This window comes from Macaca thibetana, chromosome 4 (genome assembly GCF_024542745.1).
Source record: "Macaca thibetana thibetana isolate TM-01 chromosome 4, ASM2454274v1, whole genome shotgun sequence".
In the NCBI taxonomy this organism is placed as follows: Eukaryota; Metazoa; Chordata; class Mammalia; order Primates; family Cercopithecidae; genus Macaca; species Macaca thibetana.
Window position 1 is genome coordinate 17,439,531 of NC_065581.1, and position 24,801 is coordinate 17,464,331.

At 44.1% G+C, this 24,801-nt stretch overlaps 1 protein-coding gene across 1 annotated transcript in view; it reads left to right on the top strand.

Annotated features, from left to right (window-relative positions):
- Positions 1-1,347: 1,347 nt before the first annotated feature.
- CAP2 (cyclase associated actin cytoskeleton regulatory protein 2) overlaps positions 1,348-24,801 on the top strand; it is a 169,072-nt gene continuing 145,618 nt past the window's right edge. The window contains exon 1 of the mRNA XM_050788036.1: positions 1,348-1,872. The gene's annotated coding sequence lies outside the window, so the exon portion shown is untranslated. The remainder of the gene's footprint in view (positions 1,873-24,801) is intronic.

Here is a 24,801-nt window from a genome sequence, read left to right on the forward strand (position 1 = left end):
GCCGGGGCCTAACCTTCCTTCCATACCTGGCTTCCACAACCCTCCATTCCAGCTAAACTCACAGACTGTCCTTCATACATGCCATCCTTTATTACCTCTCCACTTTTGTCCCTGCCCATCATCTTGAGGGTTTTTCCTCCACGATCCACTCTTAATGTCTCATTTCCTCATGAAGACTCAACTCTCATGCCCATCAGAAAGTGTTCTCTGATCCCCAGTCTAGAAGCAACCTCTGTCTCATCTGAACATCCATGGAAATTTGTTAATACCTCTTTTAGAATTTTTTTAATGACATTCCTTGAACTGTGGTTATTTTTATACTCTTCACATCTTCCTATTATATTATCAACCTAAAGACAGGATTTGTGGCTCATCCACTCTTACACTCCATAATACTTTATACTCCAATAAAAAATAGATTTAGCTAAGGAAATACTCTGCTAATGTTTGTTGAAGTTAGTGCTAAAAAAAAAAAAAAGTCATATCGAATGGACGTGTGATCCTGCACACATTGATTCTTATGGATATATATTTTTTTTCTGCATTTCTGGAACACAAATGTTCTAAATGCATACATACTTCATCCATCCATCCATTCATTATTTAATATACGCATGTTGAATGCTGGCCATATGCAAGGTATCCACAGGATAGGGAGGGTGTTGGCTCTGGCTTTATGCAGTGTACGCACTCATTGATCAATGTTTCTGTCATTTTCTTTCCCTTCTTTCCAGACAAAAGGAAGCAAAGACTCGCTGCACCTCATTACTGTCAGCAGAGAGCAATGTGTAATTGCAATGACCTTTGTATAAGTGGTGACCTATGGGGTCAGAATAAGCCTTATAATGTACAGAACCAAATTATGTGCAATTTTAAAATCGACAGAGAATATTGGCCTTTTAGAAATTCATCTCATATTTATTGTTTGGAGATTTTACTTTCAGAAGATGTCAATTACATTTCCCCTCTTTTTTTCTCTTCTCTGCAATTATTTTCCTGGCATTCATTCAATAAAGAGCTTCAAGTCACTTTTTTAGATTGAAATCAACTTTGATGAAAATTGAAAATCAATGCTTTCCTTCTAATGACGTTAAGAGAAAAGCCTCCAATTTTGTAATTATAATCAATATATAAAGGGGAAGTGGCCGCAAATACACTGAACATCTTAAGAAGTCGAGTGGGTTTGGTTACTTTAATTTTTAAATAATCAGGACATTTTAAAAGTTGCTGTTTATAAAATACTTTTTAAAAATGTTATTACACGCACTATGAGTGCACCCAGTCTTGATGCCTCGTTAAAGCGTTAGCTGTCTAGCTCCTCCTCCGTGAGCCTTTCTCCTCATACTGGGTCTGGGGACACACATGCTGTCTCTTTATTTCTGAGGATCCGTTACCCATTTCTCTGCACAAGTCTTCGGGGATCCCATCTATCTGTGCCTCCTTCAGCCAGGAGCCTCCGGATCTTTCCAGACTTCTTTGCAGTACTGCCTCATGTACTGAATCCATTTCTCTCATAGCCTGGCGCTTGGCAGGCAGGCTGGCGTTCCCTGGCTCTGCCTTCCCCATCTCCCTGTCTTTTCTCCCACGGCCCATCTGCCCCTCCTTTCCTCCACCCCCTTCTCCTCTCTGCTCCCCTTTATTTCCACTCCCCACCCGCGTGGCTTTGCCCTCCCTCTCCCCCCTCAGCTCGTCTGTATTTGGAGCTCCGGAAGCTGCCGGCGACTCTCCCCTGGAGCAGCGTGACTGACACCGGCTCCTATTCAGCTGGGAGGAGGGAGAGGGGAGGAGAAGGGGAGGGCCGCGGGAGGAGGGTGCGAGTGGCGGACCACGGATTTGCATTGCCGAGGACGGGACCCCAGGGCAGCGAAGCAGGTAATCCTGCAGCGGTCGAGGCCAGGCGAGGCGGGGAGGGGTCGGGGTGCAGGTGCGGGGGGCGCCTGGCGGCGGGCGCTGGCCAAGTTGCGTCCGATGGGTAGGGTGGAGAAGCGGCCGGTACGCGGTGGCGGTGGCGGGCGGCAGCGCGCGGGGAATAAAGGCGGCGCGGGCGCGGGGGCCGGGGCGCGGGGCGCGGGGACCGGGGCGCGGGGACCGGGGTGCGGGCGCGGGCGCACTCCCATCTGGGTCAGCGGAGCGGCGCGCCCTGCCCCCGCCTCCCCAGCTCCGGCGTCCTGGCCGCTCGGAAGGCGGGGTGCGGGCGGGAGCGGCCCGGGGTTGGCGGGCGGCCGCGGCCTCCCCACCCAGCGCCACCGCCCGCCCCGCCGCTCTAACTTTGGGGGGTCTCGTCGCCCGGCTGTGAGTCTTCCAGGGGGGTGGGGTGGGAGTCGTTGCGCCGGCTCTGACCAGAGCCACCTCGATCAGAAAGTGCTGGAAAGAAACAGACCTGGCTTCCCCTCTGCAGAACCTGACTTGAGGCGATGAGTCACTTCTGAAAAATGCAGAGGCAACTGAGACTGGGGGAACGGCTCGGAAAAACGGCACCCGCCGCTGGCTCTCTGACTGCTTTGGGTAGAGGGGTGTTCATGGAAGTAGCCACCCTATCATCACTTTTAGGGCCAAAAATCAACCTGCAGATGGCCTTTTCTTTATTCTCATCAGAGTGGTGTTCGCTGCAAGTTGTAGCAATATTTGAATGGATGCATTCTTAAAAATGAGTATGTATGGATTACTGCATTTAGGAAATTGAACCAGGACTAGGTCCAAACAGCCAGAGTGGAGATGAACACTTGGTAAGAAGATCTAGGGCCTTTGGTTTTATAGTCATGGAAATACAGAAGCTTCTGGGACTTGAGCACTGTAGTTTACTGAGTACTCCTGTTTCTTTACTGCTTCTGTAGATTTCATTTAAGCAATGTTCCTTAGAATTCTTGGTAAACTATCTAAGCCCACTTAGTGTAAAATTACAACCGTAGAGTGAACTTTAGAGAATTGGATTGATCGTTACTAGCGTCTAATTAGACTGCAAGCCTCTCGAGAGCAAGGATGGGTTGTTTGGTAGTTCCTACAGCACCAAACAGTATTTGGCTCACAGCATGTGATGGATGGACAATAAAAGTGTGTAAAATAGTTAATTCACTACCTTAAGTGTAGATGGAGCATGACTTCTTGAATATACTGCATATTTTGCAAGGAAAGGCGACTTCTTCTTGAATGCCGACATTTAAAAAAATTCTTAATAACATTACAATCGAAGTGTCAATAAATACTTCTTAAGGATAAAGAGAAAAAGAAGTTACCTATCAGGAATCAGGAAAGTGATTATCAAGGTGGTCTTTGCTAGTAGGAAGTAGGTTTTTGTTCCCCATCGTTAATGTGAGAAGTAATTTAATTTGTTGATACAGGATAGGGTTTCGTAAACCTTTGAGTTAAGAGCTAGATAGTAAACACGTAGGTTGTGCAAGCTGTATAGTCTCTTTAGCAACTACTCAGTTCCACGGTTATAGTTTGAAAGCAGCTAAAGACAATACCTGTAGGTTGTGTTTCACTTTATTTACAGACATTGAACCTTGAACTTTTAACCAGTAACAAAATATTCTGTTTTTTTCCAGGCATTAAAAAATGTAAAAACTATTCTTAGCTTGAGGGAGGAGCAGAAAACACAAGAGAGAGGGGAATGGATTTGTCCTTCTAGTAGTAGTTTGCTACTCCCACTGCTTGACTCTGTGCTAGAATCAGGAGAGGAACCTTTTGAAAGGATTAATGGGCCACATTCTCTTGAGTGCCTGTTACAGCTTGGTAGTTAAGTTAAATACCCTCCAGAAAAGCATTAACTTATTTTGAGCATTATGGTGTTTTGTTTTGTTTTGAATATTTCCTAACATCTTTATGCATGAGGTTTGTTTTGTTTTTAATTTATTATGTAACATTTTATACATAAAAATAATATGCTAAGTCTAGGTAAGTTATGAACATTATAGTCAACTGAACAACTGTGAACCCATCACTAGGTTTATAAACTAGGGCTTAAGAACTAGACAGTTGTGAAAAGATAGCTCATAGAATGGGAGGAAATATTTAGGAATCGTGTATCTGATAAGGGACTTGTATCCACAACATATAAAGAGTTCTTACAGCTCAATAATAAAAAGAAAAATAATCCAATTTAAAAATGGGCAAAGGATCTGACTAGCTATCTACCGAGAAGATATACAAATGGCTAATAAACCCATGAAAAGATGCTCAACATCATTATTCATCAGGGGAATGCAAATCAAAACCATGATAGGATACCACTTTATACTCACGAGCATGGCTATAATCAAAAAGTCAGATAATAACAAATGCTGGTGAAGATGTGGAGGAATTGGAACCTTCGTACACTGCTGATGGGAATATAAGATGGTGCCCTCACTTTGGAAAAGTTTGGCAGTTCTTCAAATTAAACATAGAGCTACCGTATGACCTAGCAATTCCATTGTAAATATATGTCCAGGAGAAATTAAAACATATGCTCACAAAAAAACCTGTACACAGATGTTGACAGCAACACTATTCGTAATAACCAAGAGGTGGAAACAAACCAAATGACTATCAGTTGATGAATGGGTAAATAAAAGGTGGTATATCCATTCAGTGAGATATCATTTGGCCATAAAAAGGAGTGGAGTACTGATGCAAGCTACGACATGGATGAATCTTGAAAACATTATGCTAAGTGAAAGAAGCCAGTCAAAATATCACGTACTGTATGATCTAGTCATATGAAAATGTCCAGACCAAGGAAATGTATAGAGCTGGAAAGTAGATTTTTTTGTTGCTTAGGGCTGAAGGGGTTGGAGGTGGGTTGGGTAGGGAAGTGATAGATAAAGGTCACAGGGTTTCCTTTTTAAGCTGAAACATGAAAATATCCTCTAATTGACTGTAGTGATAGTTGCACATATCTGTAAATACACTAAAAACCATTGATTTGTACACCTTAAATGGGTGAATTCTGTGGTATGTAAATTACATCTCAATAAAATTGTTAAAGAAAATAAACAGAAGACTGGGGGAGGAAGTACTAGATTGTTAGCATCCTGTTGCATCTTTGTGTTTTTCCTCTGTGCCTGCTCTCATGTCCCTCCCAACCCTGAATTTTGTGTTAATCATTCCCTGGTTTATTGTAAAACAGTTTTATCACATGTATGTATTCCGAAACAATAGTGTTTAGGTGTGTTTTTTGATTTATAAAAAAAGGTATTTATAATCTCACATTCTTTCTTGAGATGGAATCTGTCGCCCAGACTGGAATGGAGTGGCACAGTCTCAGCTCACTGCAACTTCCGCCTTTCAGGTTCAGGCGATTGTCCTGCCTCAGCCTCCTGAGTAGCTGGGATTACAGGCACATGCCACCACACCTGGCTAATTTTTGTGTTTTTGGTAGAGAAGAGGTTTCACCACGTTGGCCAGGCTGGTCTCAAACTCCTGACCTCAGGTAATCTGCCCTTCTCGGCCTCCCAAAGTACTGGGATTACAAGCGTGAGCCACGGCACCCAGCCTAACCTCGCATTCTTAAAATTCAACATTAGGTCATTAAGAATTACCCACATTGGGCCGGGCGTGGTGGCTCACTCCTGTAATCCCAACACTTTGGGAGGCCGAGGCAGGCGGATCACGATGTCAGGAGATTGAGACCATCCTGGCTAACACGGTGAAACCCCGTCTCTACTAAAAAGTACAAAAAATTAGCCGGGCGTGGTGGCAGGCGCCTATAGTCCCAGCTACTCTGGAGGCTGAGGCAGGACAATCGCCTGAACCTGAGAGGCGGAAGTTGCAGTGAGCTGAGACTGTGCCACTCCATTCCAGTCTGGGCGACAGATTCCATCTCAAGAAAGAATGCGAGATTATAAATACCTTTTTTTTATAAATCAAAAAACACACCTAAACACTATTGTTTCGGAATACATACATGTGATAAAACTGTTTTACAATAAACCAGGAGAATGGTGTGAACCCAGGAAGCGGAGCTTGCAGTGAGCGGAGATGGCGCCACTGCACTCCAACCCGGGCGACAGAGCGAGACTCCATATCAAAAAGAAAAGAATTACCCATGTTGTTGCATGTAGGTATGTAATATTTCTTGGCAAATATTCCATGATTTATTTCACCATTCTCGTTGACAGGCATTTGGGTTGCTTCCCATGTTTTGCTATTACAAAGAATGCTGCTTTGGAGACTTTTTTCCATGTGTCTTGGCACATATGCGCAAGAGCTCTTTGGTGTGAATGTGCCATGTATTTTAATGGCAAAACAACAACAACAAAAAAACCTGATTCTCCTTTGACTTACACATTGATGGCATGTAACCACTTACTCATTTCCCCAAACCAAGATAAAATGACTAGATCTGACATTGTGACTTCTCATCCTATTTACATTCTAGTTGTAAATGTATTTCCCAATGTTTTGAGAAGTGTGGAAAATCTAAAATTTCACAGCTGAATTTCACAGCAGAACCTTTTAACCCGGTCACTCATGGGCATCTTCATCTCCTTATATCACTTGGGTTTAGGATGGGAGGGAGGACAACTTTATTATTACATCAAAGGAACATTAATCAAAGTACATGAGTGGTTACTAAACCTCACTAAAAGTTGCCTTGTATTGTATATCCTGCTGGGTGGTCTAGTATTTCCGATATGATTTAGTTAGGTAATTCTGGTAACAGTGAGCCTTGGGCAGATCTAGATCTGTCGTTGACTTAGGCTGTGAGCTTTTGCCGTTCATTCAGGATATTTCTCCTTCAACTTAGAAGGGGGAAAGCACCTTAAAGTCTGAACAAATCTTTATGATTGAACTTAGAAGGGGGAAAGCACCTTAAAGTCTGAACAAATCTTTATGAGGAATTTTAAAATTGCTGCTAACTGGAGACGGAGTCTCGCTCTGTCGCCCAGGCTGGACTGCAGTGGCCGGATCTCAGCTCACTGCAAGCTCCGCCTCCCAGGTTCATGCCATTCTCCTGCCTCAGCCTCCGGAGTAGCTGGGACTACAGGCGCCCGCCACCTCGCCCGGCTAGTTTTTTGTATTTTTTAGTAGAGACGGGGTTTTACTGGTTTAGCCAGGATGGTCTCAATCTCCTGACCTCATGATCCGCCTGTCTTGGCCTCCCAAAGTGCTAGGATTACAGGCTTGAGCCACCACGCCCGGCCTGTTTTAAACTTTTTTTTTGAGACGGAGTCTCACTGTGTTGCCCAGGCTGGGGTGCAGTGGCACAATCTCAGCTCACTGCAAGCTCCGCCTCCTGGGTTAACGCCATTCTCCTGCCTCAGCCTCCCAAGTAGCCGGGATTACAGGCGCCCGCCACCATGCCCAGCTAATTTTTTTGTGTTTTTAGTAGAGACGGAGTTTCACCGTGTTAGCCAAGATGGTCTCGATCTCCTGACCTCGTGATCCACCCACCTCAGCCTCCCAAAGTGCTGGAATTACAGGCGTGAGCCACCGCATCCGGCCCAATTTTAAACATTTTTAAGCATACTATTCAGTGGCATTAAACTCATTCTCACTGTTGTGCAACCATTACTATTGTCCATCTCCAGAACTTTTTCATCACCCAAAACTGAAACTTTGTACCCACTAAACATAACTCTGGATTCTCCTCTTCCCCAATCCATGGAAACCACCATTCTACTCTCTGTCCCTGAATTTGCCTATTCTAAGTACCTTATACAATATTTGTCCTTTTGCTACATGAACTTTTGTTTGTTTGTTTTTGAGATGGATTCTCGCTCTGTCACTCACCCAGGCTGGAGTGCAGTGGCGCCATCTTGGCTTGCTGCAACCTCCGCCTGCGGGATTCAAGCGATTCTCGTGCCTCAGCCTCCCCAGTAGCTGGGATTACAGGCACGTGCCACCACCCAGCTAATTTTTGTATTTTTAGTAGAGACAGGGTTTCATCATGTTGGCCAGGCTGGTCTCGAACTTCTGACCTCAGGTAATGCACCTGCCTCGGCCTCCCAAAGTGCTGGGATTATAGGGATGAGCCACCACACCCGGCCTACATGAGCTTTTATATCCGGGGAAATTCCATCTTGTTTTGTTTCTCTCTTTAATAGACACTTTTCCCACTTTAGGAAAATATGACTTCTTTCACTGAGAAATTATGTGAAGGGATTGTTTCCCTTTCAGTGTACAGCCCTATACAGAAAAGGACATAGAATGTTGTCTAAAACCAGAAGAAGAAATTATGACTATTATGAATGGCGTCTTCATCTACCCTGTCAAGTTAATTAGGCATCTAATAATCCTGGCTTCTCATTGAACACTTAGCCACCTGCAGAAGCTGCACTAGCCCCTGATTCTTAAAATTTCAGGCCGGGCGCGGTGGCTCAAGCCTGTAGTCCCAGCACTTTGGGAGGCCGAGACGGGCGGATCACGAGGTCAGGAGATCGAGACCATCCTGGTTAACACGGTGAAACCCCGTCTCTACTAAAAAAAATACAAAAAATTAGCCGGGCGCGGTGGTGGGCGCCTGTAGTCCCAGCTACTCGGGAGGCTGAGGCAGGAGAATGGCGTGAACCCGGGAGGCGGAGCTTGCAGTGAGCTGAGATCTGGCCACTGCACTCCAGCCCGGGCGACAGAGCGAGACTCTGTCTCAAAAAAAAAAAAAAAAAAAAAGAAAAAAAAAAAAAAATTTGCATTTACCTGATACATGAATGAAGTAAATCACCTTTGATGTTCCTATCAGGCCTCAGCTTTTCAGAATTTAAAGGCCATTCTGCAATATAGAAGTCTGATCTAAAATCTCTTTTGTTTTGACGGGAAGGGGTATTCTGAGAGGCTGAAGGAGGGTTCCAAGAGGCTGAACATAGAAGGGAGTTAACCTAAATGGCAGTTCTGAAGAGGAAGATGGTTCCTGGAGAAGTTAGATGCTGGAGACACCAAAGACAGACCTGTAGTGGCCGGGCACGGTGGCTCACGCCTGTAATCCGAGCACTTTGGGAGGCCAAGGCGGGTGATCACGAGGTCAGGAGATCGAGACCATGCTGGCTAACATGGTGAAACCCCGTCTCTATTAAAAATACAAAAAAAAAAAAAAAAAATTAGCCGAGCATGGTGTCACGTGCCTGTAGTCCCAGCTACTCGGGAGGCTGAGGCAGGAGAATCACCTGAACCCAGGAGGCGGAGGTTGTAGTGAGCTGAGATCGCACCACTGCACTCCAGTGTGGGTGAGAGAGTGAGACTCCATCTCAAAAACACACACACACACAAAACAGACCTGTAGTATGTAGACAGCTTTGTTGTCCCATTATTGTGCACAGTTTAATGAGAAAATAACCTCTGTTACTTTGCATCATTCCATTTGGAAATCCAGAGAAATTCTGGGATCCATTGGTTGACTTACTCCCTCTATGTTGAGTGACTGCTGTATCCCTAGCATCTAGGAATGCAAAAATGAAGATCGGTGAAAGAAGACAGAATGAATAGAAGATGACACTTAAGCTGTAAACATAAGTCTCAAAGAATCTATTCTGATGATTATCATCATTTCCTACTTTGTTTCTATTTAGTTTTAGTCAGAGAAGAATCACTGGATTCTTGGCCGGGCGCGGTGGCTCACGCCTGTAATCCTAGCACTTTGGGAGGCAGAGGCCGGTGAATCACGAGGTCAGGAGATCGAGACCATCCTGGCTAACACAGTGAAACCCCAGCTCTACTAAAAATATTAAAAAAATTAGCTGGGTGTGGTAGCAGGTGCCTGTAGTCCCAGCTACTCAGGAGGCTGAGGCAGGAGAATGGCGTGAACCTGGGAGGCAGAGCTTACAGTGAGCCGGGATCACCCCACTGCACTGAAACCTGGGTAACAGAGCGAGACTCCGTTTAAAAAAAAAAAAAAAAAGAATCACTGGATTCTTGTGAAAATGAATTATTTTATCCTAAGGCAACAAGAGCAGTTAAATTGGACCACACTAAGAAAATGAGATGATCAGATTTTTCAGAACCAGGTAAAAGAGGCTTCCAGATGGTGGATGTATAGTTCAGTCTGGTTATAATGTGATGCACTGGAGGTGGAGGCATCCATTTGTAATCTCAGTTTGGAAGCTGCTATGGGCTGAATGTTTATGTCCTCCCAAAATTCATATGTTGAAATCCTCACTGCCATTGTGATGGTATTAGGAGTGGAAGGCCTTGGGAGGCGAATAGGTCCCGGGGTAGAGCACTCATGAATGGACTGGTGCCCTTATGAAAGAGAACCCAGAGAGACCCTTTGCTCCTTTCACCAAGTAAGGACACAGCAAGAAAGTGCCATCTGTGAGCCAGAAAGTGGGCCTTGATCTGCATTGATCTTGGACTTCCCAACCTCCAGAGCTGTGAGAAACAAATTTCTGTTGTTTATAAGCTATCCAGTCTGTGGTGTTTTTTTATAGCAGCCTGAAAGGAGCTAACATAGTAACCTATGTATTACCCAAACTGTGCAAGTGATAGATCAATATGATATGCGTGATCTTTCCATCGAATGCGTACTGTCCTGGTATTGCTACTCACCCCCTCCACTGGCAGGAAAAACAAATGTCTGGCCTAATGAGTTAGGTTGGTTGATGGACAGGTTCAACTAATTGGTTACTTGACATGAGGTAGGCTAAATGCAGATAGTCTTTTCTCTCAGCGGTCACGCTAGAAGCTGTGGCTAGAGATTTTCAGGGTACAATGCAGATCCACAATTCTGTAGGCAATTTTAAGTTTACATTTTTATTTCTCCTCCATTTGAATGTCTTCTCTGTTTCTTAGTACTTCTCTCTGTGTTCAAAGTTTCCACTGTAGACAACCCTCCACTCCCCCTCCTTCCATCTTGCTTCAGAACAGCCTCTCTCTTCTTTAGGAATTCACTCCCCTCAATGCCTTTCTGAATAGAAGGTGGACAATTATCTAATTGAAAGTCTTCAGTAATTGAAAACTTTAAAAAGAGGCTTGTTAATAGTGTGAGTCTCTATATAATATACAATTGGGATGGAACTCTTTTTTATGCTTCTTATTTTGGTTCAGCAATCTTTAAACTGTGTGCATTTGCTATATGCAAAGGCTTCCCAAAGGTACATATGCACAAGTGTTTTGAGAATATAAATGTCCAAATCCTCCTCTTCCATATGTGCTTTTTCCTAAGACTAATCTTGATGACAATGGACCTGTAATGGAGACATAAGTTCTCTTTCTCATCTGCTTTTCCATAATCACCTTTCTCTCACTTTCCTCGTAAAAAGCGTATGTCTACCCCATTTTCCTAATCCATTTTACTAAATGGTTTATGGCTAACCCATTTTAATAAATTGCTTTACCTAAGGATGTAAAACTCTAGGGGATGGGGAGGGCAAGAAAGGGGGAAATTTCTGAATATAAATTTCTTTGCAAGGGTGAGAAAGCAAATGACTCTATTGTCTGAGCAGAGACCCTTTTGCCAATCACGTGTTTTCTAAATCTATCTTAAAAAACAAAAAGCGAAGGCCAATCTAATCAAATTGTAAACCGATATTAAAGGATAAACTCTAAAAGAGAATGAAATTTTGACTCTCATACAAATAAAAAATAGACATTTTCAAACTTATTTAAAATATGAGAGAGCCAGAAAGGTCTTCCAGTCAATTTAAAGGAGATCATTTATAAGAATGCTGGAATGAATTTCCTTAATACATATAAAACTGGCTTCTTCTACAATGGGAGAGGGAAGGTGATTGGACTTCCACAGGATAAAGTTTATTTGCATGTCTGTATGACTTGCTTTACTATCAGATTTCTGCAAGTTAACATATCTTTACAGAGTTGTAAAATAGCTTAGTCAATGGCAATGAATGACAGAGGTGACCCAGATGAACAAGTATTAGGGTACTCATGAAATTTGTCTTCTCAGTTTTTCCTTACACTGACACTTAAAATCAGTTTTTTGTTTGTTTGTTTTTTGAGACCGAGTCTTGCTCTGTCACCCAGGCTGGAGGGCAGCGGTGCGATCTCGGCTCACTGCAAGCTCTGTCTCCCGGGTTCACGCCATTCTCCTGCCTCAGCCTCCCTAGTAGCTGGGACTACAGGCACCCGCCACCACGCCTGTCGAAATTTTTTGTATTTTTAGTAGAGACCGGGTTTCACCATGTTAGCCAGGATGGTCTCGATCTGCTGACCTTGTGATCCGCCTGCCTCGGCCTCCCAAAGTGCTGAGATTACAGGCGTGAGCCACCGCAGCCGGCCTAAAATAAGTTTTGATATTTCACTACCATGTGATGTTGAAGGAGTTCAAAAAATTAAGTGACATTTCTATAACAAAATTCCTCCCTTTCCATCTCCTCATTATGTTTCCCAGCATTACATTGATAAAAACAAAAAAATCAGAATCAAATTGATGCTCAACCTTGACTCATTTTATTTTTATTTTATTATTATTATTTTTTATTGAGATGGAGTCTTGCTCTGTCACCCAGGCTGGAGTGCAGTGGCACGATCTTGGCTCACTGCAAGCTCCGCCTCCTGGGTTCAAGTGATTCTCATACATCAGCCTCCTGGCTAGCTCGGACTACAGGCGCTAGCCACCATGCCTGGCTAACTTTTTTGTACTTTTAGTAGAGAAGGGGTTTCGTCATGTTGGCCAGGCTGGTCTCAAACTCCTGACCTCAGGTGATCCTCCTGCCTCAGCCTCCCAAAGTGCTGAGATTACTGGTGTGGGCCACTGCACCCAGCCACCTTGACTCATTTTAATAAATATGTACATCCAATATCCATAAAGTAATGAAAAATGAAAGTGTTCAAAAGAGATTTCCAATAAAGTTGCTTTTTATTTACTTTTAGTAATTATTTCTCAAAATTTGTAATATTTGTGTTGTTTTCTAAGTAGTGTCCTACTAATAGTAACAATGGTATCAGAATAGCTTTTTTTAAAAAAAGTTTTGACCATTGAATTAGAATTTAAATTTAAATAATGTTTTTGATGCAGAAAAGTATGGTAGACTAATGAGTAAAATATACTAAAGCGTAAAATATACTAAATCATAAAATACGTAAAATTAGGATAAACTTCTGTAGCGCACGAAGCGTGGAAATATAAGTTCAGGGAGAAAATGGAATTATGCAAAAGTTGTGACTATTATAAGAGCAGCCTGTTCCTGTATTCTTTTAAAATGAGTAAGAATGAATTTCATTGGACATAGAAGATAGTTTTATATGTCAGTATTTACAGTGTTGGAAGTTACATTCTTTGCAACTATTCACATTTTGGTGACAGTTTCTATATGCCAATCTAAAAATGTGCAAGAGGCTTTTACAAAATTCTTTTAGGGTATATACAAGTAAAAGAATTGAAGACTCCTGTTGTAGCTCACCCTGCTGCTATTTTCTGACCAAAAACCAACGGTCAGTAATTGTGGCAAAACCTTTCTAGTTCAGTACTAGTAAATGAACCAATTCATTAATTGACGTAGTTCTAGTGACTCCTTGTTTTACTGGATGTCCCTAAGGAAGACATTTAAGAATAAAGGTCTTGGTCGGTCACGGTGGCTCGCGCCTGTAATCCCCCGCACTTTGAGAGGCTGAGGCAGGTGGATCACGAGGTCAGGCGTTCGAGACCAGCCTGGCCAACATAGTGAAACTCCATCTCTATTAAAAATGCAAAAAATGGCTGGGTGGTGGCTTATGCCTGTAATCCCAGCAATTTGGGAGGCCGAGGTGGGCAGATCACGAAGTCAGGAGATCAAGACCATCCTGGCTAACACGGTGAAACCGCGTCTCTACTAAAAATACAAAAAATTAGCTGGGCGTGGTGGTGCGTGCCTGTAGTCCCAGCTACTCTGGAGGCTGAGACAGGAGAATGGCATGAACCCAGGAGGCGGAGCTTGCAGTGAGCAGAGATCAGGCCACGGCACTCCAGCCTGGGAGATAGAGTGAGACTCCATCTAAAAAAAAAAAAAAATTAGCTGGACGTGGTGGCACACACCCATAATCCCAGCTACTCCGGAGGCTGAGACAGGAGAATGGCATGAACCCGGGAGGCGGAGGTTGCATTGAGCCAAGATCACACCACTGCACTCCAACCTGGGTGACGGTGTGAGACTTCATCTCAAAAAAAAAAAAAGAATTAAAGGTCTTGGTACTTACGACACCTCTCAAAAAAGGATAACAGCCATTACATTTTATTTATTTCTTTGTAGGCAGTTATATCTTTACTTTATTCATCTTTATTGTTCTCCTCTTTGGAGGTACTCGCTGTAAGGTATTGTGTGAGTGTGGGTGTATAACAGACAGAAGACAGACAGACAGCACTACAGTATTCCCCTCTTATCCATGAGGGATATGTTCTAAGACCCCCTGCTGATGCCTGAAAGCATGGATAGTACCAAGTCCTATATAGACCACGTTTTTTCCTATACATACCTACTGTGATAAAGTTTAATATATAAGGCCAGGTGCGGTGGTGCACGCCTTCCAGCACTTTGGAAGGCCAAGGGGGGTGGATCACCTGAGGTCAGGAGTTTGAGATCAGCCTGGCCAACATGGTGAAACCCCAACTCTATTAAAAATACAAAAATTAGCCAGGTGTGGTGTCAGACGCTTGTAATCCCAGCCACTTGCGAGGCTGAGGCAGGAGAATCTCTTGAACCCGGGAGGCAGAGGTTGCAGTGAGCTAAGATCACACCACTGCACTCCAGCCTGGGCGACAGAGTGAGACTCCGTCTCAAAATTTAAAAAAGTTTAATGTATAAATTAGGCATAGTAAGAGATTAACAGTAATAACTAGTAATAAACTAGAACATTATTGCCATATCCTATAATAAAGGTTATGTGAATGTACGGTCTCTCTCTCTCTCTCAAAATATCTTATTGTACTGTGCTCACCTATATTTGGGCCATGGTTGACCATGGGTAACTGAAACTATAGACAGTGAAACTGGGAAAAGGGCAACTACTCTATTTGGATCTGTAAATGTATAGCTTTCACCAAGTTTGGAAGTTTTTGGTCATGATTTCTTCTTCTGTTTTGTTTATTATTATTATTATTTTATTTGAAACAAAAAAGCATAAGGTTTTGTTTTTTTGAAACAGGGTCTCACTCTGTCACTCAGGCTGGAAGGCAGTGGCACAATCTTGGCTCACTACAGCCTCGATCTCCTGGGCTCAAGTGATCCTCCTGTCTCAGCTTCCCAAGTAGCTGGGACTACAAGTGCACACCACCACACTCAACTAATTTTTAAGTTTTTTGTAGAGACGAGGTCTCCCTATGTTGCCCAGGCTGGTCTTGAACTCCTGGGCTCAAGTGATCCCCCTGCCCCAGCCTCTGAAAGTGCTGGGATTACTGGTGTGAGCGACTGCGCCCAGCCCGAGCAGTGGTTTATATCTATTTCAGTTTGCAAAGCCTTTGGGACCGTCCCACACATGCACAGCTCAGGGACTTGTGCTGGTTCATACACAGAGCCAGGGCATCCCCTTCTTTAGCTCTCTCCTCTCTGGGATTCTCGCCACTCACCTCTACCCCAAGATCCTTTTTTCCTGTTCTTCTGGAAGGATTGAATTTATTTTAAAGTTTACGCTGCTTATGCTGCTGTAGTACAGTTCTCTAAGACTTGGGGCCATCCTTAGGACATAGTAGCAAGAGGAATAAAATACCAGGAATTCTCCCCATACTCTGTGGACCACGAGGTCCCCTGTTCCCCTACTTTTCTGTCAGTAAGCCCATATTTCTTTCTTTTTTGCGGGCGGTGGGGGGTGGGGGCGGAGTCTTGTTCTGTCACCCAGGTTGGGATGCAGTGGTGCGATCTCGGCTCACTGCAACCTCCGCCTCCCGGGTTCAAGCAATTCTCCTCCTCAGCCTCCTGCATAGCTGGGATTACAGGCGCGTGCCACCACACCCGGCTAATTTTTGTATTTTTAGTAGAGACAGGGTTTCACCATGTTGGTCAGGCTGGTCTCAAACTCCTGACTTTGTGATCCGCCTGCCTCGGCTTCCCAAAGTGCTGGGATTACAGGTGTGAGTAACCGCGCCTGGCCCAGGTTTCTTTTGAACAAACCTTCAGGTGCCTGTGCTTCTGCTCACTGTTCTGCCACACAGTTCTGTGACTACAGCCACGTTTGGGAGAGAAAAATGCAAACAAAACCCAAAACCTGGGCTTTCCTCACACTCTTCTGTTAGTCAGGGCCCCCTTTCCAGTTCCTCTGGCCAAAAGGAGGGGGTTCTGTTGGAGTGTTTACTACCTGCACCCCCACACAATTCTGACTTCGGGTTGACCCTGAAGAAGAAAATCAGAAGAAAACCCAGCGTTTTACTCCCAAATGGGTTCCCTTTTCAATTTTGATTCTTCTCAATTCATGTACTATTGTTTTGTCTTTTGGAATCAGATAGTTGCCTTTTGTGTTTTGAACACTGTTTGGAGAGAGGCTGAAATGGGCTTTCGTCCTCCTTGAGTATCCCTGGTAGCCCCGTCCTCTTTTTGAAGCTTTCTCTTGTTTCCTTTTTCTTCTCTGTTTCTTCCACACCATTCTTTTCTCTCCACTTTACCCACTTTCTCCGTTTTCCCTTTTACTTTGGGCTCCCAGGTTCAAAGAGCAAAAAAAGAAGAACCTGCAGTATTTTTTTAGTGGTCAACAACACAGTTGAAAACTCTGATTGTGCTGAAGTAGTAAATTGAGGCTGGGTGTGGTGGCTCATGTCTGTAATCTTAGCACTTTGGGAGACTGAGTCAGGAGGATCATTTGAGCCCAGGAGTTCAAGGTTACAGTGAGCTATGATTGTGCCATTGCACTCCAGCCTGGGCAACTGAGTCCTGTCTTTAAAAAAAAAAAAATGGCCAGATGCAGTGCCTCACGCCTGTAATCCCAGCACTTTGGGATTACAGACAGGTGGATCACTTGAGGTCAGGAGTTCAAGACCAACCTTGCCAACGTGGTGAAACCCCGTCTTTACCAAAAAATACAAAAATTAGCCAGGTGTGGTAGCGCATGCCTGTAATCCCAGCCACTCAGGAGGCTGAGGCAGGAGAATCCGTTGAACCTGGGAGGTGGAAGTTGCAGTCAGCTGAGATCCTGCCACTGCACTCCAGCCTGGGTGACAGAAGAAGACTTGGTCTCAAAAACAAACAAAAAAAAATCAAAGTCAAGTGTGAAAGTAGACCCAGGAAGCTAGAGACACATGCTTCTTCAAGGGGGCTGGAGGAATGCTTGGGCCTTCTCCAAGGGGGCTGGAGGAATGCTTGGGCCACATTGATCACCTGGCTATTTTATTTTACATCAGATGATCACACTTGGATTTGTTAGTAACTTCTATTCATAAAACTGGCTCAGCACTTAAGAACTGATCTTTAAGGTTTTTCTTTTTTCATTTTCTTTTAAGAGAGTTGCTGAATCTATTATTTAATTGCATATAATTACAATGAATGCTGGTAAATTTTACGATTACAAGGAATTTCAACAAACCTTATTATTCATTGTCTAAGTCCATTAGTATTGCTGTAAAGGATACCTGAGACTAATTTATAAAGATAAGAGGTTTATTTGGCTCACAGTTCTGCAGGCTGTACAAGAAACATCTGCTTCTAGCGAAGGCCTCAGGCTGCTTCCATTCGTGGATTAAGTTGAAGGGAAGCTGGAATGCGCAGATTACATGGCGAGAGAAGAAGCAGGAGGAGAGGGGAGGTGCCAGGCTCTTTTTTTTCTTGCCACTCTATAGCTCACAAGTGGATGCCAGCCTCTTATTAACAACCAGCTCCCTTGGGAACGAATAGAGCAAGAACTCACTACTGTGAGAATGGCACCAAGCCATTCATGAGGGATCCGCCCCCATGACCCTAACACCTCCCACCTCCCACCTCCCACCTCCCATTAGGCTCTACCTGGGGATCAGATTTCAACATAAGTTGGAGGGAGTCAAACAAACCAAACCATAGCACTTACCATTCCAGAGAGATAAGACATTCTTCACATTGAAATGACAGAATTTAATAAAGTAAAACATTTCTAGGCATGAGAAGTGACTGACTATATAAAATCATAGCCTCTTTTATGCTTTCAGTCCATGGTCCTTTTGATATCCCTCTGGTTGCAGTCTGCAGTGATTTTGCAGTGTGTTTGTTCTGTGGTGTGGTTTGAGAAGTGTGGTGTGGTTTGAGAAGTGTGGTGTGTGAGGCGGGGCGTGGTGGCTCATGCCTGTGTGGGCGGAGGATTACTTAGGTGCAGAGGCAAGACACTGAAGACACAAACTATTTCAGTATAATAAAGACAATAGTTAGAATAAGAATAGTCATAATACAAATTAGACATAGAGATGATCATGAACGATTATCAATTATTATAAACATTATTAATCGTTAGCTTTTAATATTACTCCTTGTTGCATTACTAATACAACCTAGGAATAACCGGTGGGTATGGGGTCAGGTGCTAAAGGGACATTGTGAGAAGTGACCAAGAAGACAAGAGGTGAACCTTCTATCACACCCGCATAAGGGCTGCTTGAGGGCTCCTTGGTCAAACGGTAACGCCAGTGTCTGGGAAGGCACCCGTTACTTAGCAGACCACAAAAGGGAGTCTCCTTTCCTTGGAGGAGTCAGGGAACACGCTGCTCCACCAGCTTCTTGTGGAAGGCTGGATATTATCCAGGCCTGCCCGCAGTCATCCGGAGGCCTAAACCCCTCCCTGTGGTGCTCTGCTTCCATGGTCACGCTCCTTGTCCACTTTCATGCTCCTCCCATACTCCTGATTCCTCTTTAAAGTTCATAGTAGATAGTGGTAGAAAAAAATAGTGAAAGTCTTAAAGTCTTTGATCTTTCTTGTAAGTGCAGAGAAGAAAACGCTGACGTATGCTGCCATCTCTCTGCTTCGGCTACCTAAAAGGGAAGGGCCCCCTGTCCTGTGATCACATGACTTGCTTCACCTTGTCAATCACTTAGAAGATTCACCCTCCTTACCCTGCCCACTTGTTTTGTAAGCAGTAAATATCAGGGAGTGTAGCCGTTCGGGGCCATCACCTGTCTCTACGTCTTGGTGGTAGTGGTCCCCCGGGCCCAGCTGTCTTTTTTTCTATCTCTTTGTCTTGTGTCTTTATTTCTACGATCTCTCTTCTCCACACATGAGGAGAAAAACCCATAGGCCCTGTAGGGCTAGTCCCTATATACCTGTAATTCCAGCACTTTGGGAGGCTGAGGCAGGCGGATCACCTGAGGTCAGGAGTTCGAGACCAGCCTAGTCAACATGGTGAAACCCCATCTCTACTAAAAATACAAAAATTAGCCAGGTGGGTGCCTGTAATCCCAGCTACTCAGGTGGCTGGGGCAGGAGAATCACTTGAACCCAGGAAGTGAAGGTTGTGGTGAGCCAAGATCATGCCAGTGCACTCCAGCCTAGGTGACAGAGTAAGACTCTGTCTCAAAAAAGAAGTGTGGTATGTGAGGTGTTACCGTCATTGTGTCTGGAAGATGGAAGAGGTGGTGACACTTGCCATGATAATTCAGGGACTGAGCACTCACTGGGTACAGATTGCAGTCATGAGTGTGGTGGACCATTCAGAGGGAAATTATAATAATGACATGTAGGCATCACTTTATAGTTGCAAAGCTCACTTCATGGTCTCCTTTCACCTTCCCAAGAATCCTGGCATGTATTATTATTGGGTAGATAATACTTAAGTCATATTTCTAGAAGTCCCCTGAGCTTTAGGTCCCTACTTGTAACTGCCAACTGTAGGCACTTCTAATGCAGATCCTGTAACTCTGAACTCCTCTGCCCTGGGCACTCCCTATCTCTGTTTTGATTGGCACCACCTTCCCTGAAGCAAAACGTCTAAGATAGCCTAGCTTCTCCCTTTTCCTCCAAATCCTCAACCATTTAATCTTTTCCCAAATCTTGCCTAATTTAAACTTCCCTTAGATCTTCCTTAACCTGCTGTCACTTTCTTAGTAAATTCCCAACTCCCCTCCCAGCCCTCTCTACCACCCCTTCTAACTACTCATCAATCCCTTGTTTCCCATGCTCTGTTAGATAGCTCCTGGCGCATAATGAATGTTCCATCAATATTTACTCGTCATTCATGCTTCCATGCCTTTGCATATGCAAGGCACAGGCGCTGGGATGCCTTTACTTATTTTTCTTCTGAATACCATCCTCTCATCTTTGAGACTTAATTTGGTTCCTGTCACAACTTTGGTAGCCTCTCTACTTCCCAGGGCTCAGTTGCATGTCTACCTTTGTTGAGCTCCCCTTCCCATGTGCTCCCACTGCTTTCCTGCACACCTCTGTTATAGTAATTCTCAAAGTGTGGGCCCCTTCTACTCTGAAGAGTGCTTCTTAAAAAGGCAGATTCCTGGGAATACCGAGAACTACTGCATCAGTATTGTTGAGAGTGAGGCCCAGGAGCCTGCATTTAGGAAGCCTCACCTCTCCCCCAGTGATTCTTACACAGAGGAAGAAGAGTGGTGAGAATCAGTGTTTTATTCTCTCACCTGCCTTGGCCCCTACAACTAGTTCCAGGAGTGGGGAGTAGGGCCACTTAGAGTAGTCTCCGGGTAAGTTTCACCACCACTTCTGACCGTTGGGAGATGAGAACAGCAAAGTTACTCAGATTTAATGGTTTTTAACTGAATCTTTACAAAGAGGCACAATCCTTTTTCATTTGTTTGTTTTTAAACCTTTTTTGAGTTATAATTTTATATGTCATAAAATTGACCCATTTTAAATGTCCTAACCTACTTTCTGTCTCTATAGATTAGCCTTTCCTGGATATTATAAATGGAATCATACAATACACAGTCTTCTTGTCTACCTTTCATTTAGCGTAATGTTTTTGAAGTTCACTTGTTTTGTAGCATGTATCACTATTTCATTCTTTTTAATGGCTGAATAATATTCTGTTATAATACATATGTATTTTTTTGCTTTGCCATTCACTGGTTAATGGACATTTGGATTGTTTCCATTTTTTGGTCATTATGAACAGTGCTGCTACGACATTTGTGCACAAGTCTTTGTGCAGACATATATTTTTATTTCTTTTGAGTGAAATAGAGTGGAATGGCTGGTTCATATGACAAATATGTGTTTAACTTTTGAAGAAACTTCCAAACAGTTTAAACCAACTGCACCGTTTTCCACATTGACCAGCAATGTGTGGGTTCCAATTCCTTCGTATTCTCACCAGCACTTTTTATTATCTGTCCCTTAGTTTGTAACCATCCTAGTGTGTGTGAAGTGGTATCTGATTGGAGTCTTGATTTGTATTTTCCTAATGACTACTGATGTTGAGCCCTTTCACACGTGCTCTCGGCCATTTGCCGGTCTTCTCTGGAAAGATGTCTATTTAGATATTTTGCTGATTATTAAACTGGCGTATTTGTCTTCTTATTGAGTGTGAAAGTTTTTTATATATTCTGGATATAAGGGGAGTAATATATTTACTTGATGGAGGGAAAAAAGGTTCACAATCCCCCTGCCCAGTCTGTAGTGGCTCCACAATCCCCCTGCCCAGTCTGTAGTGGCTTCACAATCCCCCTGCCCAGTCTGTAGTGGCTTCACAATCCTCCTGCCCAGTCTGTAGTGGCTTCACAATCCCCCTGCCCAGTCTGTAGTGGCCTGGCCAGCAGGGTCTCCATGGCTCTTCTTTTCTCAGTGCCAGGGTGTTGCCCTTAGGGGACTCCTAGAAGCAGTTCTTTGAACTCTACCTCGTCCATGGTGTAAACAAGAGCAAAGGGGCAACGTGGGGACACAGGAATAGAAAAAGCTTCCTCAACTGCATAGGTGCTTAGAAATGGCCATAGAGGGGCTTGGGGAATGAGCTCCTCTTCAGTGAAGGGTTTCTTTTTCTTTTTTTTTTTTTTTTGAGACAGAGTCTCTCTCTGTTGCCCAGGCTGGAGTGCAGGGGCAGTGGTGCAATCTCCACTCACTGTAAGCTCTACCTCCCGGGTTCACACCATTCTCCTGCCTCAGCCTCCCGTGTAGCTGGGACTACAGGTGCCCGCCACTGCACCCGGCTAATTTTTGTATTTTTAGTAGAGACGGGGTTTCACCATGTTAGCCAGGATGGTCTCGATCTCTTGACCTCGTGATCCGCCCGTCTCGGCCTCCCAAAGTGCTGGGATTACAGGCGTGAGCCACCGCGCCCGGCCTAGTGAAGGGTTTCTATCTCGTGTTCAGCTAAGCGAGTTTCCACTCCGTGATAGGGGAATAGCATAGGGTTTATCCTGGTCCTGCTCAGCATTCAGAGTCTTTTATTTTATGGCTCTGCCTTACTCAGCCCCATCACCCCAAGTCAGCGCACAGAGCCAGCCCGGGGTGTACTTAGCCTTCCCCATGGCCTCAGTTCTCACTGGGCTCCCTCTTGCCTCAGTAGCCCGGTTCCCTGTGGCCCAGTGCCATGGACAGCTGGCCGGCCCCCAGTGGCTGAACTGTCTACTCCTCAAGGAGATGGTGCCTTGAGAACACAGTCTGTGTCTCATCCACCTGTGTAGCCCCAAGCCAGTACTGAACGTAGCCCAAAACACCTTTGCAGACAATTTTCTTAAGCCACTGAATGAAGAAGAAGGAATGAATTCGTATATGGGAAATAGGAAAACTGAGACTCAGACATATTAAGTAGTCTGTCTACTAGAAGACTCAAGACCTCCAGAATCACGTGGGTTGTCACGTGATGAAGGGACTGGGTCTCAAATTAAGGTTCTCTGATCCCCAGAGTGCTTTTTCCACTACATCAAGTTATGGGTCCTAGCCTTTTATCTTCAGACATCTCAACTTAGAGGACAAATGCTTAAACTACGAGGCTGATCAGAGATGGTTCTGAGGGGTGATACCACCAGAGTGGAGGGGGCAAATGGGATGGCAAGGTAATTGTATGTGTGGTTTCCATAGAGATGTTAGGGAATAAATATTTCTAATTTCAACTTAGAGGAGGCATATTTATATACAAGGCAAATTAGGGATGGCTCTGAGGGGTGATACCGCCACAGTGGAGGGAGAAAATGGGATGGCGAGGAAATTGTATATGTGGTTTCGATGGTCGATGGAGATGTCAGGGAGTAAATACCTTTCCGGAGATGACTCTGAGTTGTGAGACACTGCAAGATCTCTTGGAGGAGCTGGGATTTGGGGAGTGAAAGTAGCAGTGCTAGGAAGAACCTTGGAGGCAGCTGAATCATGGCACAGGAGAGGGATAGGATAGGACGTATTTGGGACTTGGGGAGTTGTCCCTGTAGCATGTGGGTATCTCAGGAGCCTGGGAATTGTAGCTAGAGAGCTGGGGTGAGATCCTTCTGAAGGTCAGGCTGAAGCATTTTTCTCCTGTGGTGAGACCTGATTAGAGGCTCTAGAGGAGTCAGTTGGCTAACCAGGATCTCATATATGTTTTCTCCAGTTTCATGAAACATTGAGAGTGTTCCTTTTCTTATATAACTCTCTGGTCTCAGCTATTCTGATTTCACCATCTCAAAAATCAGAGACTCTTGAAACATCTTTGCAATAAAAAGAAAATGGTGCTTTTTGTTTGCTGTTTGGCGAGAAGCTGTCTCCAGAAATGCTCTATAGGAGAGTAAGCAAAAGACACGAAGGCGGGCACTTTGGCAACGTGAATGTATCTCTTAGTCAAACAGCTCCCTGGCTTGACTGAGCAGGGTTTGCTTTCAGCCCCCTCACACTACAGTAGGGCAGGAAACGTTTTTTGATCAGCCTTGGTTTTCTAGATATGAGCCTTGTGCCTAGCAGATAGTGGGAACTGACTGATTTGAGTGAATGAAACAAACATATTCAATGAGCCAGTTAATGAATGAATGAATACTGTGATGGTGTGTTTCTCCTATACATAGCATTACCCAATTAGTAATAGTGAATCACAAGGTTACTTCTCCTAGTGCTTGGTAGTTTCCTGGGAAAGAAAAAAAAGTCACTGATATGGTTACAGTAAAGAGAATTTAACGATTGGCCAGGCGCAGTGGCTCACGCCTGTAATTCCAGCACTTTGGGAGACCGAGGCGGGCAGATCACACGAGGTCAGGAGTTCGAGACCACCCTGGCCAACATGGCAAAACCCCGTCTCTACTAAAAATACAAAAATTAGCCTGGCGTGGTGTTGGGCGCCTGTAATTCTAGCTACTTGGGAGGCTGAGGCAGGAGAATCACTTGAACCCAGGAGGCGGAGATTGCAGTGAGCCAAGATCACGCCACTGCACTCCAGCCTGGGTGACAGAGTGAGACTCTGTCTCAAAAAAAAAGAAAAAAAAGAGTTTAACAATTTAGGACGGTCTGATTTGATGGTAGTTTACCAAATATTTTAAATTTTGATGGACCTATAGAGAAATTAGCCCATTGTAACTTTATTTTTTGCAGAGAGTTCACATATAAACCAGTTGCCTAGCCTCACTATGAGAAAATGTTTGAAAGTCTCCAGTTTCCTGTCACTTCAAGTCTATTTCCTTTTTTTTCTTTATTTCTTAAAAAAAAAAAAAAACACTTAAAAATGGGGTACATGTGCAGAACGTGCAGATTTGCTACACAGGTATATGTGTACCGTGGTTTGCTGCACCTATTGACCCGTCCTCCAGGTTCCCTCCCCTCAGTCCTCACCTCCCAATGGGCCCTGGTGTGTGTTGTTCCTCTCTCTGTGTTCATGTGTTCTCAGTGTTCAACCCCCACCTATGAGTGAGAACACGTGGTGTTTGGTTTTCTGTTCCTGCATTAGTTTGCTGAGGATAATGACTTCTAGCTTCTTCCATGTCCCTGCAAAGACGTGATCTCATTCCTTTTTATGGCTGCATAGTATTCTATAGTGTATATGTACCACATTTTCTTTTTCTAGTCTATCATCGATGGGCATTTGGGTTGGTTCCATGTCTTTGTTACTGTAAATAGTGCTGCAATAAACATATGTATGCATGTGTCTTTATAGCA